Raw genomic sequence first — 15,252 nt, forward strand, 5'->3', positions numbered from 1 at the left:
CAAAGCCTGGTTTACAACACGGCTTACTGAATATTTTAAGCCCGCTTTTGAGTCCTACTGCTCAGAAAAAAGATTCCTTTCAAAATATCACTGCTCATTGACAATGCACCTGGTCAACCAAGAGCTCTGATGGAGATGTACGAGGAGATTAGTGTTGTTTTCATGCCTGCTAACACAACATCCATTCTGCAGCCCATTTCGACTTTCAAATCTTATTAAGGAATACATTTCGTAAGGCTATAGCTGCCATTGATAGTGATTCCTCTGATAGACCTAGGCAAAGCAAATTGAAAACCTTCTGGAAAGGAGTCACCACTCTAGATGCCATTAAGAACGTTCATGATTCATGGAAGGAAGTCAAGATAGCAAGATTAACAAGAGTTTGAAAGAAGTTGATTGTAACCCTCATGGATGACTTTTAAGGGTTCAAGACTTCAGTGGAAGAAACAACTGCAGATGTGGTGGAAATAGCAAGAGAACTAGAATTAGAAGTGAAGCCTGAAGATATGACTGAACTGCTGCAATCTCACGATAAAACTTGAACAGATGAGGAGTTGCTTCTTAAGGACGAGCAAAGAAAGTGGTTTCTTGAGAGGGAATCTACTCCTGGTGAAGATGCTGTAAACATTGTTTGCTATAAACAAGGATTTAGAATATTACATAAGCTTAGTTGATAAAGCAGTGGCGGGGTTTGAGAGGACTGACTTCAATTTTGAAAGAAGTTCTGCTGTGAGTAAAATGCTATCAAACAGCATCACAAGCTACAGAGAAATCTTTCATGAAAGGAAGAGTCAAACTTCACTGTTGTCATATTTTAAGATTTTGTGACAGCCACCCCAAACTTCAGCAACCACCACCCTGATCAGTCAGCAGCCACCAGCATCGAGGTAAGGCCCTCCACCAGCAAAAAGATTACGACTCGCTGACGGCTCAGATGATGGTTAGCATTTAAGTATTTTTTAATTAAGATATGTACTTTTTTTTTTTTTTAGGCATAACGCTACTGCACACTGAATAGACTACAGGATAGTGTAAACATAACTTTCATATGCATTGGGAAACCAGAAACTTCATGTGACTCGCATTATTACAGTGGTCTGGAACCGAGCCTGTACTATCTCCAATATATGCTTGTATTGGATACAAACTGTATTTCTCTTCTACACTGTAATGGACATTGATTGGATGTAAATAAACATGAAATAATGTGTTAAAGCTGCTAAAGATTTTACCTGAATTGGAACTGGGTTGGTTGTGCCCCAGGTACTGCAGAACTAAATACCAGGAACCCACCCCTGACTGCCTACCACATTGGGGGAACAGCTGAAACACCACAGCCGTGAACTCCCCCTCTTTCTCCTGGACTCACCACACCTTGAGTGTCTTCCCTGGTGAACGCCTGGACGTTCAAGTCGGATAGTGCATTTTGGATAAATGTTGCAAGTGGTAGGAATGACTATGAGTAGTTTGAGTTCAAATCTGCACTTCCCATCTTGAGAGAGTCTGTGGAGCTGGAATATATGAGGAGAGACGAGATGGAATTTCAGTTTTCTGGGAATGAGGTAAAAAGGGAAGAAAAAAGAAGGGGCCTTAGGATAAAGAGTAAAAACACACTTTCAACTTTGAGTTTACAAAGCTTCACCCCAGGATTGTCTGACTCTGGGGTTCCCAAGCTTGTCTGCATCTTAGAATCACCTGTGAGTTGTTTAAAAATGCCAAAGCCCCACGTTTATTGCAGCACTGTTTACAATAGCAAAAAGCTGGAACCAACCAAGGTGTCCATCGACAGATGAATGGATAAATAAATTATGGTATATTCACACAATGGAATACTACGCATTGATAAAGAACAGTGAGGAATCTGTGAAACATTTCATAACATGGAGGAGCTTGGAAGGCATTATGCTGAGTGAAATTAGCCAGATGCAAAAGGACAAATATTGTGTAAGACCACTATTATAAGATCTTGAGAAATAGTTTAAATGAGAAGAACACATTCTTCTGTAGTTACGAGAGGGGGGAGGGAGGGAGGATGGGAGAGGGTTATTTACTGATTAGGTAGTAGATAAGAACTACTTTAGGTGAAGGGAAGGACAACGCTCAATACAGGGGAGGTCAGGACAACTGGACTGGACCAAAAGCAAAGAAATTTCCTGAATAAACTGAATGCTTCGAAGGTCAGCGGAGCAGGGGCGGAGGTTTGGGGACTATGGCTTCGGGGGACATCTAAGTCAGTTGGCAAAACAAATTCTACTAAGAAAACATTCTGCATCCCACTTTGAAGTGTGGCATCCGGGGTCTTAAATGGTAATAAGCAGCCATCTAAGATGCATCAATGAGTCAACCCACCTGGATCAAAGGAGAATGAAGAACACCAAGGTCACAAGGTAATTATGAACCCAAGAGACAGAAAGGGCTACATGAACTAGAGACTACATCATCCTGAGACCAGAAGAACTAGATGGTGCCCAGCCACAATTGATGACTGCCCTGACAGGGAGCATAACAGAGAACCCCTGAGGGAGCAGGAGAACAGTGGGATGCAGACCCCAAATTCTCATAAAAAGACCAGACTTAATGGTCTGACTAAGACTAGAAGAATCCCGGCGGTCATGGTCCCCAAACCTTCTGTTGGCCCAGGGCAGGAACCATTCCCAAAGCCAATTCATCAGACATGGATTGGACTGGACAATGGGTTGGACAGAGATGCTGATGAGGAATGAGCTATTTGCATCAGGTGGACACTTGAGACTGTGTTGGCATCTCCTGTCTGGAGGGGAGATGGGAGGGTAGGGGGGTTATAAACAGGCAAAACGGTCAAGAAAGGAGAGACTGGAAGGAGGGAGGGGGCTGACTCATTAGGGGGAGAACAAGTGGGAGTATGTAGTAAGGTGTATATAAGTTTGTATGTGGGAGACTGACTTGATTTGTAAACTTTCACTTAAAGGACAATAAAAATTATTAAAAAAAAAAATGCCAAAGCCCAGGCCACACCCAGACCAATTAAATCAGACACACTAAGGGAGGACTCAGATATCATTGTTTTTGAAGCCCCCATTGGGTGGTCCCAATTGGGAGACATGTCTGGAGACCACTGGTCTAACTTAATTTCCACAATATCCTTATGAAGCAATGGTCACTATCGCCTTTCACAGTGAGGAAACTGAGATACAAATAGTCTGCGTAAGTCCCTGAAGTTTCCTCGGGGAGTTAGTGGCCTCACTGGGGTCCAGGCCTCATGACTCCTGGCCCTGCACTCCTGCTACTGTACATGCCACCCTTGCACAGGACAGGAAATGGAACTAAGGGTTGTCAGTCGTGCTGAAGACAACAGCTCTTGGCAGCTCTACAGGACCACGGCTGAGTTCAGCCCTCCAATTGTGTTGAGGGTGGTGGACAGGCTGCTCCTGCCCCCTGCTGGCCAGACAGTGCTACCATGCGCAAGTTTGTGCGTAACGCATTGTGAACAGCTCTGCAGTTTCTAGCTGTGATTCTTCCCTTTCTTCTTCCCTGCAGTGTCTCAAGATCCCCTTCACCACTCCACTCCACTACCCTCCCATTCCTCTAACTTACTCTTTGCTGTGTGACAGTGGGCCTCCAGCAGACATTGAGAACTTGGAGGGTGGAGTCACCATTTCTCTGTGCTGTGGCCTCCCCGCCAGCATCTGGGGGCTGGGATCTCAGTTGTCTTGGAAGTTAACTTGGATCCCCAGGAATCAGAGCTGCAGAGAGAGGGTCCCAAAGTCAGTCTCTGTCCCCCAGTCCTTTGAGGGGTTACCCGTGTACTCACAAACTCACAGATAACCCTATCATGGGTATAATTCTCCCAGGAGGAGCTTGCGGCAGATGACATGGTGGGAGCTGGGCTATGAGAAGCCCCCAGGTAATACGGAACTAGGAGTCATAGGGAATGGCAGAACCTGTGGCCCTATTAGAGGAAAACGTGGCTCTGGGTCCCTCCCTCTTAGCTGTGGAATCCCATTCTATTGACCCTTCTAGGAGAAGCTGAGACCACAATTGACCCAGTAGGGGTAAGGACAGGAAGCACTAGATGCCTACTCCTCTCCTCTCAGAATGGATGCAAGGGCAGAGGGACTCAGTTTCTCTGTCTGTAAAATGGGCATATTACACCCTCTCTCCTATCATGTCCGTGAGGTCAGTGTTCCCAGGTAGACTTCCAGTAGCCTTCTCTTAAAGGCTTTTTCTTGGATATCCTGACTAGAGCCCTCTGCTCTGGGTCTACAGAACTTCCCACCCTCCCAGAAGAATGCTCAGGGTCAGCTATTTATACTTCTCCACACTTCCTCTTAAAACCCAGCATTTAGTATGTGTCCTCCAGGGTCCAGGGCAAAGAACGTACAGCACATATTGCAGGTGAAGACCCTAGTGGAGGGGGCATGGTGGACGGCCCTTGTTGTCATTGAGGAGGGGAGGATTCCAGGAACTGAAAAGATCTGGAGCGGTTGGTGACAACAGAAAACATGTAATTGAAAGTCATTTGTAACTTGCAAGCTCTACACAAATTTGGCACAGACATACGGTTCAGCACAGTTTCATACTTATATCTTACAATATTCTACAGGAGAGAAAAATACAAGTATCTTGAGTTATTTTTCTTATAGAGTTTTTCCTTCAACATTTTCCAATTTGACCATTGACAGGATTTAAAACTGATTTGTATGGGGAACCCTGAACAATAAGTTAGTAAATAAAACTTACCCTTTAATTTCACTGTAACAAGTACTCTTCAATCTTCTTGTCAGCGAGGCCATTAAGACAAAGTCCCGCACACACAGGAGAAGGGCCATCATTCTGTTCCAAGTCCAGGCTGTCATCTGCTGAGGTGAACGCTCCCCTCTAGTCAGGGGTCACAGAGCTCATGCCCCATCTTCTGTCATCTTCCCTCACCCAGCCTCGAGACCCCACCAGGCTGGCTGCCGCTCTTACTGCTTCATCTCGGTTCTTAGACAGGGGCGGGGGGAAACTTCATAACAGCAGAAAAGTACATTAAAAAAGAAGACAGACAAATCAAAAACCTAACTTTACGACTTGAGAAACTAGAAAAAGAAGAGCAACTAAGCTCAAAGCTACCAGAAAGTACTGTGGTACTCACAGAGAGACAGCACAAGGTAAGCTCCGTATGTGGGTGGCGGTCTCCTGTGGCCAGCAGGTCTCACTCCATAGGTGGCACAGGGCTGATGGTCTGCACACACCTTTCTTCCATGCTGCAGGTGAAAGACCCCATTCCCTCCCTGCTGGGAACAGATATAGAAGTAGGGTTGGCCAGGTGCCATATAATACACATGTCTTTGTAAAGCAGTACAAAGAAGGTTTACTCTGCACCCAGAACAGGGAAGGAGTTTCCCTAATAAGAATTAAAAAAAAAAAAATGGGACTGAAGAAGACTCGGTAGCCACTTTCCATTGTCAGAAAATGTTCTAGGCCCAAGGCTCTGATTAAACAGTCCAGGTGAGGGTTGGAAGGTCACGCAATACTGTTTTGCCAGCCACAAGGCTATTTGCGACAGATCGCCAACCCTCCTGCTCAAGGTACCTGGAACGCACAGGATGCGTCTGAAGGCAACTGGACAAGCCCATGCTCCACTCTGGGGCCCCTTTCTGCAGACTTGGCTGCAGACCCAGTGCCTCTGACGCCTGCCAGCCTGCAGATCATTAACCACGCCCTTTACCAGCTCCCATGCCAGTCATCAAGACTCTTGTCCTAACCACATTTCCTGGTGACAAGTTTCTCTAAATCCCCTGTCCAGAGACTTAGGTTCTGTGTGATGCGTTCTTGTTGGCTACTCTGTGCTTTAATTCAAATTTGTACTGTCCTCACAGTCTTCCAGGGCACAACCCAGTTCCCACCCTGTGTCCTGCCCTGGGGTTGTCTCCTACACACTCCCCAGTGCTGGCCTCAGGGTGTGCAGGCTGCTGGGTCCCCTGCTTTGCCCAATTCCCTTTCCACCTCCCTGACATCCTGTTTAAGATTTTTTTCATATAATATTTAATACATTTTTATTCACTACACAAGCAAACACTGCAATAGTATACAGATAAAAACCTAAAATCCTTCACTACCCCCTAAACCCAACACCAATCATACTCCCTTCCTCAAAAATTACCCCCATTAGTAGTTTGACATGTAGCTTTTCAGACCGTTTCTGTGTTTCTATAGATACAGGTTTATGTGCATGTCACATCGCTAAAGTCAATTCTGACTTATATCGACCCTATAAGACAGAGTAGAACAGTCCCAAGGGGTTCCCAAGGTTGTAAGCTTTATGGAAGCAGACTGCCACATCTTTCTCCTGCAGAGCAGCTGGTGGGTTTGAGCGGCCAACCTTTCAGTTGGCAGCCAGGTGCTTAACCACTGTGCCACCAGGGCTCCTTTATGTGTACATACCAATACACAATTTTGAGTTCATTGTACTTTACGTAAGTGGGATTATACTGTATATGCTATTCTATAGCAATCTTTAAATTTAACAAGATGTTTGAAGCTCTAGCTATGTTCACATACAAAACCCGTCGTGTTGTTTTTAAACTGCTACATAACACTATTTTGAAGAGGTGTACCATATGTTATGCTGTTATTCCCCTGAGGTGCTCACTGTTAGAAACAATGTGCAGTGAATATGTCCTTTTGTGCCCGGGTGTATGTATTTCTCCAGGATGGATACCTGGGAGTGGAATTGGTAACTGGTTCGTTGTGGTTGAACGATTTATGTTTTCACTGTAACGTATAGCAATACCTATTTCCCCACACCCTCACCAGCCCAGGTATGAACAATCTTTTTAAATTTTTGTCAAATTAATGAATAGAAATAATAGTGCAATTTGCTTTAATTTGCAAATATCTCAGGATATTCATATTAGTTATTTAAAGTTTCTCATCCATTCCATGAGTTAGTAGCATCGGTTCTGGATTGAAATGTTCTCTGTGCTTGTGTTGATTTTTTACCTTCCTGCTGTTAATTTTCCTCAAAAGTATGGGATACCCTAGATGTATCCAAATACTTTGAGGGACCTAGTAGCTGGGGCTGGGGGCTGGAGACTATAGTCTCGGGGGACATCTAGATCAATTGGCATAACATAGTTCATAAAGAAAATGTTCTACATCCCATTTTGGTGAGTAGTGACTAGGGTCTTAAAAGCTTCCAAATGGCCATCTAAGATACATCTATTGGTCCCATCCCATCCAGAGCAATGAAGAATGAAGAAAACCAAAGACACAAGGAAAACATTAGCCCAAAGGAGTAAAGGACCACATAAACCGGAGACTCTACCAGCCTGCACACAGAAGAACTAGATGGTGCCCGGCTACCACCACATACTGCCCTGACAGGGAACACAACAGAGCATTCTGGACAGAGCAGGAGAAAAACGTAGAACAGAATCTGAATTCACGAAACAAAGACCAGCCTTACTGGTCTGACAGAGACTGGAGGAAAGTCTGAAACTACGGCACCGGACATTCTGCTAAACCAGAACTGAAACCATTCCTGTAACCCACTTTTTAGATAAAGATTAGACAGGCGAATAAAACAAAAAAATAATACATGTGAGGAATGTGCTTCTTAGTTCAATCAAACATATGAGACCAAACGGGCAACTCCTGCCCAAAAGCAGGACAAGAGGGCTGGAAGGGACAGCAACTGGACGAATGGACACAGGGGACCCGGGTGAAAAGGGGGAGCATGTTAGCATATTGTGGGGATTGCAACCAACGTCACAAAACAATGTATGTGTAAATTTTTGAATGAGAATTTAACTTGAACTGTAAAATTTCACCTAAGGCACAACTTAGAAAAATATACACATATATATATATATATATGTATGTACGTATACTTGATTGCCAAATAGTATTCATGAATGAAAGAATTGAAAGAATATTCTTCTCTCCTATCTTAGGTTGTTAAGTCTTCTACTCCTGACTTCTAATTTTCCCAATCTTAATTTTTTAAACCTCAGAAATTTCTCAGACTTTCTAGTCTGTTGGTGGCAGCTTTTCTTGTTTAACTTGGATTTACCTTCTTTTTAATGTGTTGTCTGTCATTTACAAAGATTTGAGGTAGGAAGACAGACACGCCAGTGAGCGCAGTGAGCCACAGCGATCCTTTCTCCCTCAAGCTCACTTAGATGTGTGGACGAAAATCTCAGCACCTGAGGAAACATAACACCACCAGTTGTCATCGAGTCGATTCCAACTCATGGTGACCCCAAGTGTCGGAGTAGAACTGTGCTCCATAGGGTTTTCAAGGCTGTGGCCTCTCAGAAGCAGATTACCAGCCCTTTCTTCCGAGGCACCTCTGGATGGGTTCGAACCACCAACCTTTTGGTTAGTAGACCAGCACTTAACCATTTGTACCACCCAGGGACTCTGAGAAAACACACAGGACCTGCTTTTTCAAGACAGCAGGTTTTCTCTTGGTTTGCAGAGATGCATTTGACCCGGAGGTGGCAGAGGTCGGATGCCACACCAGGGCAGGCCTCGAGGAGACTTGAATGCAGTACCTGTGGAGTAGAAATGCCCAGCAGGTTTCTGAGAGGAGGTGGCAATGTCAGAGCACTGCACCAGGCGGAATAAGCCAGTAGCCATCTGCCGGAGCCCCTGAGGAGGTGGAGGCTGAAGGTGGGAACTAGTTAGGGAACAGACAGAAATCTGGGTGTCAGGTGGAGCAGCCTGAGTTGGGGGGATTAAGGTGTGGTGGTGATCTGGGTGATTTACGGGACTAAAAGCAGTACGAGGAGATTTTGAAGGATGATTCTAAGGTTGTGGAAAAAATGCCGAATTCAGTTTGGGCCCCACTGACTGGCATACCAGATACTCAGGGTCCCGAAGGAGGTAGGTCCACACTTTGGAGAGAACAGACTTAAGGACAGCAAATTGGGAGGCTGTGTCCCACCACAACTGGGGATTCCAGTGCTAGGAGGGGTCTTCCACGGGCACCGGAACAGCCCTTTTTCAGAAAGGATGACAGTAGTCGTTAGAGGCAGGAGCAGACACAGGAGCAAGGGCATACCTATGGGGCCTGTGAGTGCTGAGGTGGGGCCTTCAGAAACCTCCACTGCTGCTGCCCCCACAGTGTTCTTGAGCCCTGAGGAGTGAAGAGAGGGAAGTTCACCACTTGAATTATATCCATTACCTGGCCCTACTTGCATCTCACAAGATTGCCCCGCCTCTCCGGGTGCCCTCATTGAGGGGCTGACTTCCCGTTGAACGACCCACTGTTTTGACAGGGTGAATGAAATAGGAGGGTGTGTCTGTGTGAGTATGGGTACATCTGTGTTAGGGCCCGATAGTTTGAAGAGAAAAGACCTTGGGAGCTTGTAGCAAACAGATGAGTTGGCAGAGGTGAAGAGAGTCAAATTGGTGTCAGACAGAATTTTCAGACTCCATCTCTGCCACATTCTGGTGCTGACCTTTCTCAGCACAGCTGTTCCCTGCTCCATCCTGTCCCCTTCCCCCTGCCCCACTCACCTGGCATCTGTAGCTCAGGAGGACAAGCAGGGCTGACAGCATCAGGCCCTTGGCCCCAAGGACTCCACACAGCACAGCCAGTAGTTGATGGAGGACAGTTGAGTTGGAAGGGCTGAGGAAACTTGATCCCATGGAGTGAATACATAGAAGAAGCTGGGAGAACCTGGGCTGTGTGATACTTTCTCCTGCAACTCCCTGAGCCCAGACTCCAGGGCACTTAGGATTGGAGTCTGATTCTGTCCCTAACCCACCTGAACTGACTGTGGGGGGGCAGTGGGCCCAAATTGCAGGCATGCTTGGGTCATGCCTAGGGGTCTCTCTGGCTCTTCCATGGGTACATGCTGCCCTTAGCCCAGGAGAAGCAGAGGCCCCCAAGGGATGGGACAGGGACTAGAATTCATAGGTCATGGGAGCAGGAATGACCCTTCTGGGGGAATTGGTGGCCTAGACATTGGGCTGGACATGGAGCAAAGAGCCACTGGGCCCACAGGAATAAGCAAAGATGTTGGGATTCAGGGAGAAGACTCCCTGGTTCTGGACTAGGCAAACTGGGTGGGGGGCTATACATGTAGAGGATCTCTGTGTCAGGAGGGGCACTGGATCAGGAGACAGGAGGCCTGGGTTCTAGTCCTGCTGCCGAAGTCACTGAGTAACTTTAGACAGGACCCTGATACTGTGACTATTTCTCACTCCATCATGGGGGAAGCTTAAGAGCTTCTCCCACATGCCCAGCCTAGCCCAGGTCTGAGCTGAGTCCTGGGGACTCCCCTCATGCCCTTATCACTCACCTTCTCTGCCTCTGCCTCTTTGGCCTCCCGCTTCCTGAATCTGAGATCACACTAGTCACTTGTCCAGCCTTCCTGGACCCATCCCATCTGGTGAGCTCTCAGACTTACCTCTCATTAGAGACATTGTTGGAAGCTGAACCAAGGATCCTCTCTGAAAAGCAAATGTGGCTGATGACAACACAGAAGGACACTGCAGCCCAGGGTCCCCAGAAGAGAGAACAGGTTAGCCCCCAAGTCCTAAGAGGAAGAGGTGGAGGGACCAGAGCCAGTCCCTCAGGGCCCCTCAGGCCAGAATGACCAGGGCCTGAGGTTTGCACACCCAGACCAGGCAGGGCTGACTCAGGGGCTTAAAGGAAGGGAGGGAGCTTCTCCCAGAGCTGGTGGAAAGAGAGAGGCAGGGGCTGGGGGAGGTTTAAGTAGAGACAAGTCTGATACTGAGTCACCCCAAGGGCAGGGAGAGCTCAGGACAGAGACGTCACAGGCCACCTATCCCAGGAACCTGGACTTCATCTCCTCAGTTCTGAGTCTCCATATCACGGAGTCTGTTGTGTGACATTAAAGAAGCCAGAGTCTGGGTCTTTCCAGACAGTGTATCGAGTGTTCTGGGCCAGTGTCCTGGGCTTTGAAGTGGTGACTAACCTGACACATTGTTTTTACTTTCTCCTACACCAGGTTTTTAACTTATAAGGCTCTCCCTTGTATGAGTACTGGTAGATCACCAACACTGAACTCCCTGGCATTGTATGCTGCAAGTCCTCTGCCTCCAGTCTCTGCACCCAGGAACCTAGAGAGCAAGGCTTTGAGTCAGACTGAGGAACGGGCCACCTACACCAAGAACCTGAACCCAGACAGCCACCCCTCGGCCCCATCGCCATACCTGCACCTTGCCCCAACGTTCACATCTCTCCTCGCTTCCCCCTTCCCTCCCTTCCGTGCCTGTCCCCTCAATCCACCCTCCTCCCCCTGCTTCTCACCTAAGACCAGGACCAGCATGACCAGCAGCAGGTGTGGGGCCTCCAGAGCCATGGCGACTTCTTCCTGTTCTGGGCTGTGTGAAGTGGGAGTATGGAATAATTCCGTCTGGTGGAAATGCTGAGAAAGGAAAAGACCTGGATTGGACTAGTTGGAGGCCATGGGGTGGGTTCTCTGGGGAGAGGGAGGGTCAGGGCTATGCTGGGGAACCCCCAGCTGCTGGAAGTGTCTCTGGCCTGCAGGGGTCTCAGTCCTACCCCCACACAGCTCCCCAGTCCCACCCAAACCAGCATTCCCTGTCTCTATTTTGTGTTGCATCCTTGCAGAGCCCTTGGGATGGGGGATAGAAGAAGGACAGGCTGAAGGCAGGTGGGGTTTCAGGGAGCATTTGAGGCCTGACCAGCCCTTAGCCTCTCTGTTCCCCAGGGAGAGCATGGCCTCATGGCCAGTGTTGTGTGTGATTGAAATGACCTCCACTGCTGGCCAAGTGGCCTGGGTACTATTCCATCCATTTCCTCACTGGAAACAGTGGAAATGATGTCTCCCTTAAAGAACTCTCAGAAGAATTAAAAGGGATGATGACTATAAAGCAGCCAGGATATGTAGGACCCTGAGCTGATACTGAGCTATTTGAGTAGACATAGGGTCAGACACTCCTGGAATCAACTCAGAGCCACTCCTGGGAATTTGGTGCTGTTGTCTGTTGAGGAGGGCGCGGGGGAGGAAGGAGCTCAGGCCCTCTCAGCTCTGATATCCTGGGATGCCAAGAGCCCTGCCAGGGGTCCCAGGGTAGGGAGCACAGGCAGGAAACCCCAACAGGAGGTACCTGGACAACTCGAAATGGATGGGAGAGAAGGCATAATATGCCCATTTTACAGACAGAGAAACTGACCTCTAGTCTGCCCCTGAGCCCATTCTGGGAGAGGAGGTGTTATGGATGGAATCGTGTTCCCCAAAGAGTTATGTTGAAGTCCTAACCCTGTACCTGTGAATGTGACCCTATTTAAAGAAATAGGTTTCTCTTTTGCTATGTTAATGAGGTCCTATGGGAGTAGAATGAGTCCTAAACCCAATGCCCTCTGAGCAGTGTCTCATGAAGGGAGCACAGATGCAGAAAGACACACACACAGCAGGAAGACACCATGTGAGGAACCATCTGCAAACCAAGGAATACTCCAGGCTACTGACAAAAAGGGACCCTCCCCTAGAGCCAATGCCTTGATTTGGACTCCTAGCTTCCAAAACTATGAGACAATACATTTCTGTTCTTTGAAGCCACCCATTTGTGGTATTTTTCTTATGGCAGCCCTAGGTAACTAAGACAGGCAGGGAGGAATGGAGCCCCTGGACCACTATGTCCTCAGCTTTTTGAGCTTCTTCTGTAGGCTCCTGTGAGGATGTGGTGTGATGGGGTTGGGAAAAGTTGCTGAGGCTCCCGAGTTCCTCGAGGGGTCTTCCAGAAGATGGGCAGAGGTGTCCACACCACCCAGAGCCCCAGACCCTCTAACAGGACTTCTGGCTGTGCTCTGCCCTGATGATGGCTCCTTGTCCCCTACCTCTTGAGGACACTTCTGAAGGGGATCCAAATTTCACCACAGCTACCTGCCCCAAGCCCTCCTGGAAAAGTTCAACCTGGTGTGGGCTGTTCTGGAGCAGGCCAGTGCCACCTCAAGGAGAAGCTCAAGGTTATACCCATCCTTCCCTCCCTCCAGCTCCAATACATGGGACTCCAGGTCCAAGCTGTCGGAGACCAAGGGTCCAGATGGTCCCAGCAGAGTCCTCACCTGGGGAGTCTGAGACTTCTACTCTATGGTGGCAAGGCCACAGTGCAAAGAAAAGGCAGACCCTGCCCTTTGAGAGCACACTGACCCCTAGCAAGAGAGGACCTGCTGTGACACAGAAAATATAACAACCCAGAGCTGACCACAGCCTGGAGGGACACAGAGTAAGCGGTATGTGGACAAGGGGTGAACTTGGGGTAAGCGGGGAGGAGGTACTCCTTCCTAGTGGTCTGAAGAAGCCAGAAAAGGGGAAACTCAGTGTGGGAAAATAGTCATTCCATGCTCACACACAGTGACACAGCTCTATGACAGCCAGGGCCAGGGCCACCTTCTTTCTCAGGAAAGTTGTTGTTGTTGTGCACTGTCAAATCGATTCTGACTCACCGTGACCCTATATGACAGAGTAGAACTGACCCGTAGGATTTCCTAGGCTGAAGTCTTTATGGGAGCTGATGATTGCTAAGCCTTTAATTCCATGGAACGGCTGGTGGATTCGAACAGCCGACCTGTCAGTTGGCAGCCAAGCTCACCCATTGTGCCACCAGGGTTCCTTCCTTCAGGAGGTGCTCCCGATTTGGTATATAATTAGGTTCTGAAGCTGAGCTCAGCTGCAGGTGGAGAAACACCCCAAGAGCTCACCTCTTCATCTGTGCGTGACTGGGTGGAAGCCTCTAGCACGCCCCTGGTTTCCTGTCATGTCTGTGGGCCAGACTTAGGCCAGATTTCAGCAGAAAATGCGCTGGGAGGAAGTCCAGAAGTCAGGAGGCCTAGTTTGGCATGCCACTGTCTCATGGCGCGACTCTGAGCTGGTCACTTCAGGTTCTGGATCGCAGTTCCCCCCTCCAGGAAAAAGAAAAACAACGCTTCCCTCACCAACCTGTTGCGAGAAGTAAGAAATAGGGTGTGGAAACATGCTTCGTAAAATGTAAAATTGTTTAAGTGGGTGGCTGCCTTGTGCCCTAAGTTTACCTCTAGCTCTAAAACTTCCTCCTCCTTTCCCACCTTTGGACCCTTGGGCACCAACATCCCATATTCCTACTGCGTCTGCCTCTGTCTTCCCCTTACCCTTTCTTATCCTCAGGCTCCTCTCACTCCTGCTGTAAGGAGAGGGGCCTGACCTGAGGCTGGGTGGACAGCAGCAGCCGGGAGTGGGCAAAGCAGAGGACTTAAAATCAGGGCCTGGGTTCAAATTCCCATCCTACCCTTCTCTGAACACACCGAGGGTTCCCTGAGGTCATCAACGGTCATAAAATAGAGCGACTAGCAGAACCCACCCCAAACTCTGGGTGACCAAGGCCTACTGGCAGCCCAGCCTTGCAACAGACATTGGACAGCAGAACTCCTGGTGGCAGCAGCTGGAATTACTCACACACAGCCACTTTTTTTAAAAAAAAAAGTTGCCATGGAGTCTATTTGACTCATGGTAACCTCATGTGTTTCATAGTAGAACTGAGCTCCATGAAGTTTTCAATGATTGTAATCTTACGGTCAACTGGGTGGCACAAACGGCTAAGCACTTGACCACTAGCTGAAAGGTTGGTGGTTCGACTTGATGGCAACTAACAACAACAATTTTATGGAAGCAGATTGCCAGTCCTTTCTTCCACAGCACCACTGAGTGGATTTGAACTGCCAACCTTTTTGTTAGCTGTGTACACACAATTTGCACCACACACACAGCTACACCACTGTCCTAATTTTCCTCCCTTCTTCCTTCCCTTCCTCTCCTTCTCCTTCTTCTTCCTTCTCCTCTTTCATCTTCCCTATCTCTCTCTGTAAATTACATCTTTTTAAAATTAAATCTTAAAGGCACTAACCTTCATTACAGGAAGAGATGCCTGATTCTTTCATCTATGTCTGTATCACTAAGCAAACATTTCTTAAATGCCCATAGGTCCTGGGAGCTGGGGATGCAGGGAAGATGCTTGGTCCAGGCCCCTGTGCTCCCTTCTCCCCTCCCCTCCTCCTGAACCCTTCCATCCTCTCCTGCCAATCCCTGCTCAGAGCTCTCTGCTGTCTTCGCTCCTGGCCCTCCTCTTCCTGACCGTTGCCAGGGACACTGTATCTCCGCCTCCTGGAATTGAAACTCTGCCTCCTCTCTCCCCGCTTTGGCATCCACAAAACCTCCCAAGGTGGAAACACACCACTGACCACCAGACAGGCCTGGGCATGAAGTCTCTGACCACCCCTGGGGACCACTGGGGCTTAGGGCTCTGGTCAGGCCG

General features: G+C 48.2%; 1 long non-coding RNA gene across 1 annotated transcript; it reads right to left on the reverse strand.

The window, feature by feature from the left end:
• Nucleotides 1-1,380: 1,380 nt before the first annotated feature.
• Nucleotides 1,381-6,098, reverse strand: LOC135231450 (uncharacterized). The gene is made up of 3 exons (XR_010322097.1): nucleotides 5,114-6,098; nucleotides 3,574-4,984; nucleotides 1,381-1,511 (listed from the first exon to the last, which is right to left on the reverse strand). It is a non-coding gene; the product is annotated as an uncharacterized LOC135231450 (long non-coding RNA).
• Between the last annotated feature and the right edge of the window lie 9,154 nt (nucleotides 6,099-15,252).

This window comes from Loxodonta africana, chromosome 1 (assembly GCF_030014295.1).
Source record: "Loxodonta africana isolate mLoxAfr1 chromosome 1, mLoxAfr1.hap2, whole genome shotgun sequence".
Taxonomy (NCBI): Eukaryota; Metazoa; Chordata; class Mammalia; order Proboscidea; family Elephantidae; genus Loxodonta; species Loxodonta africana.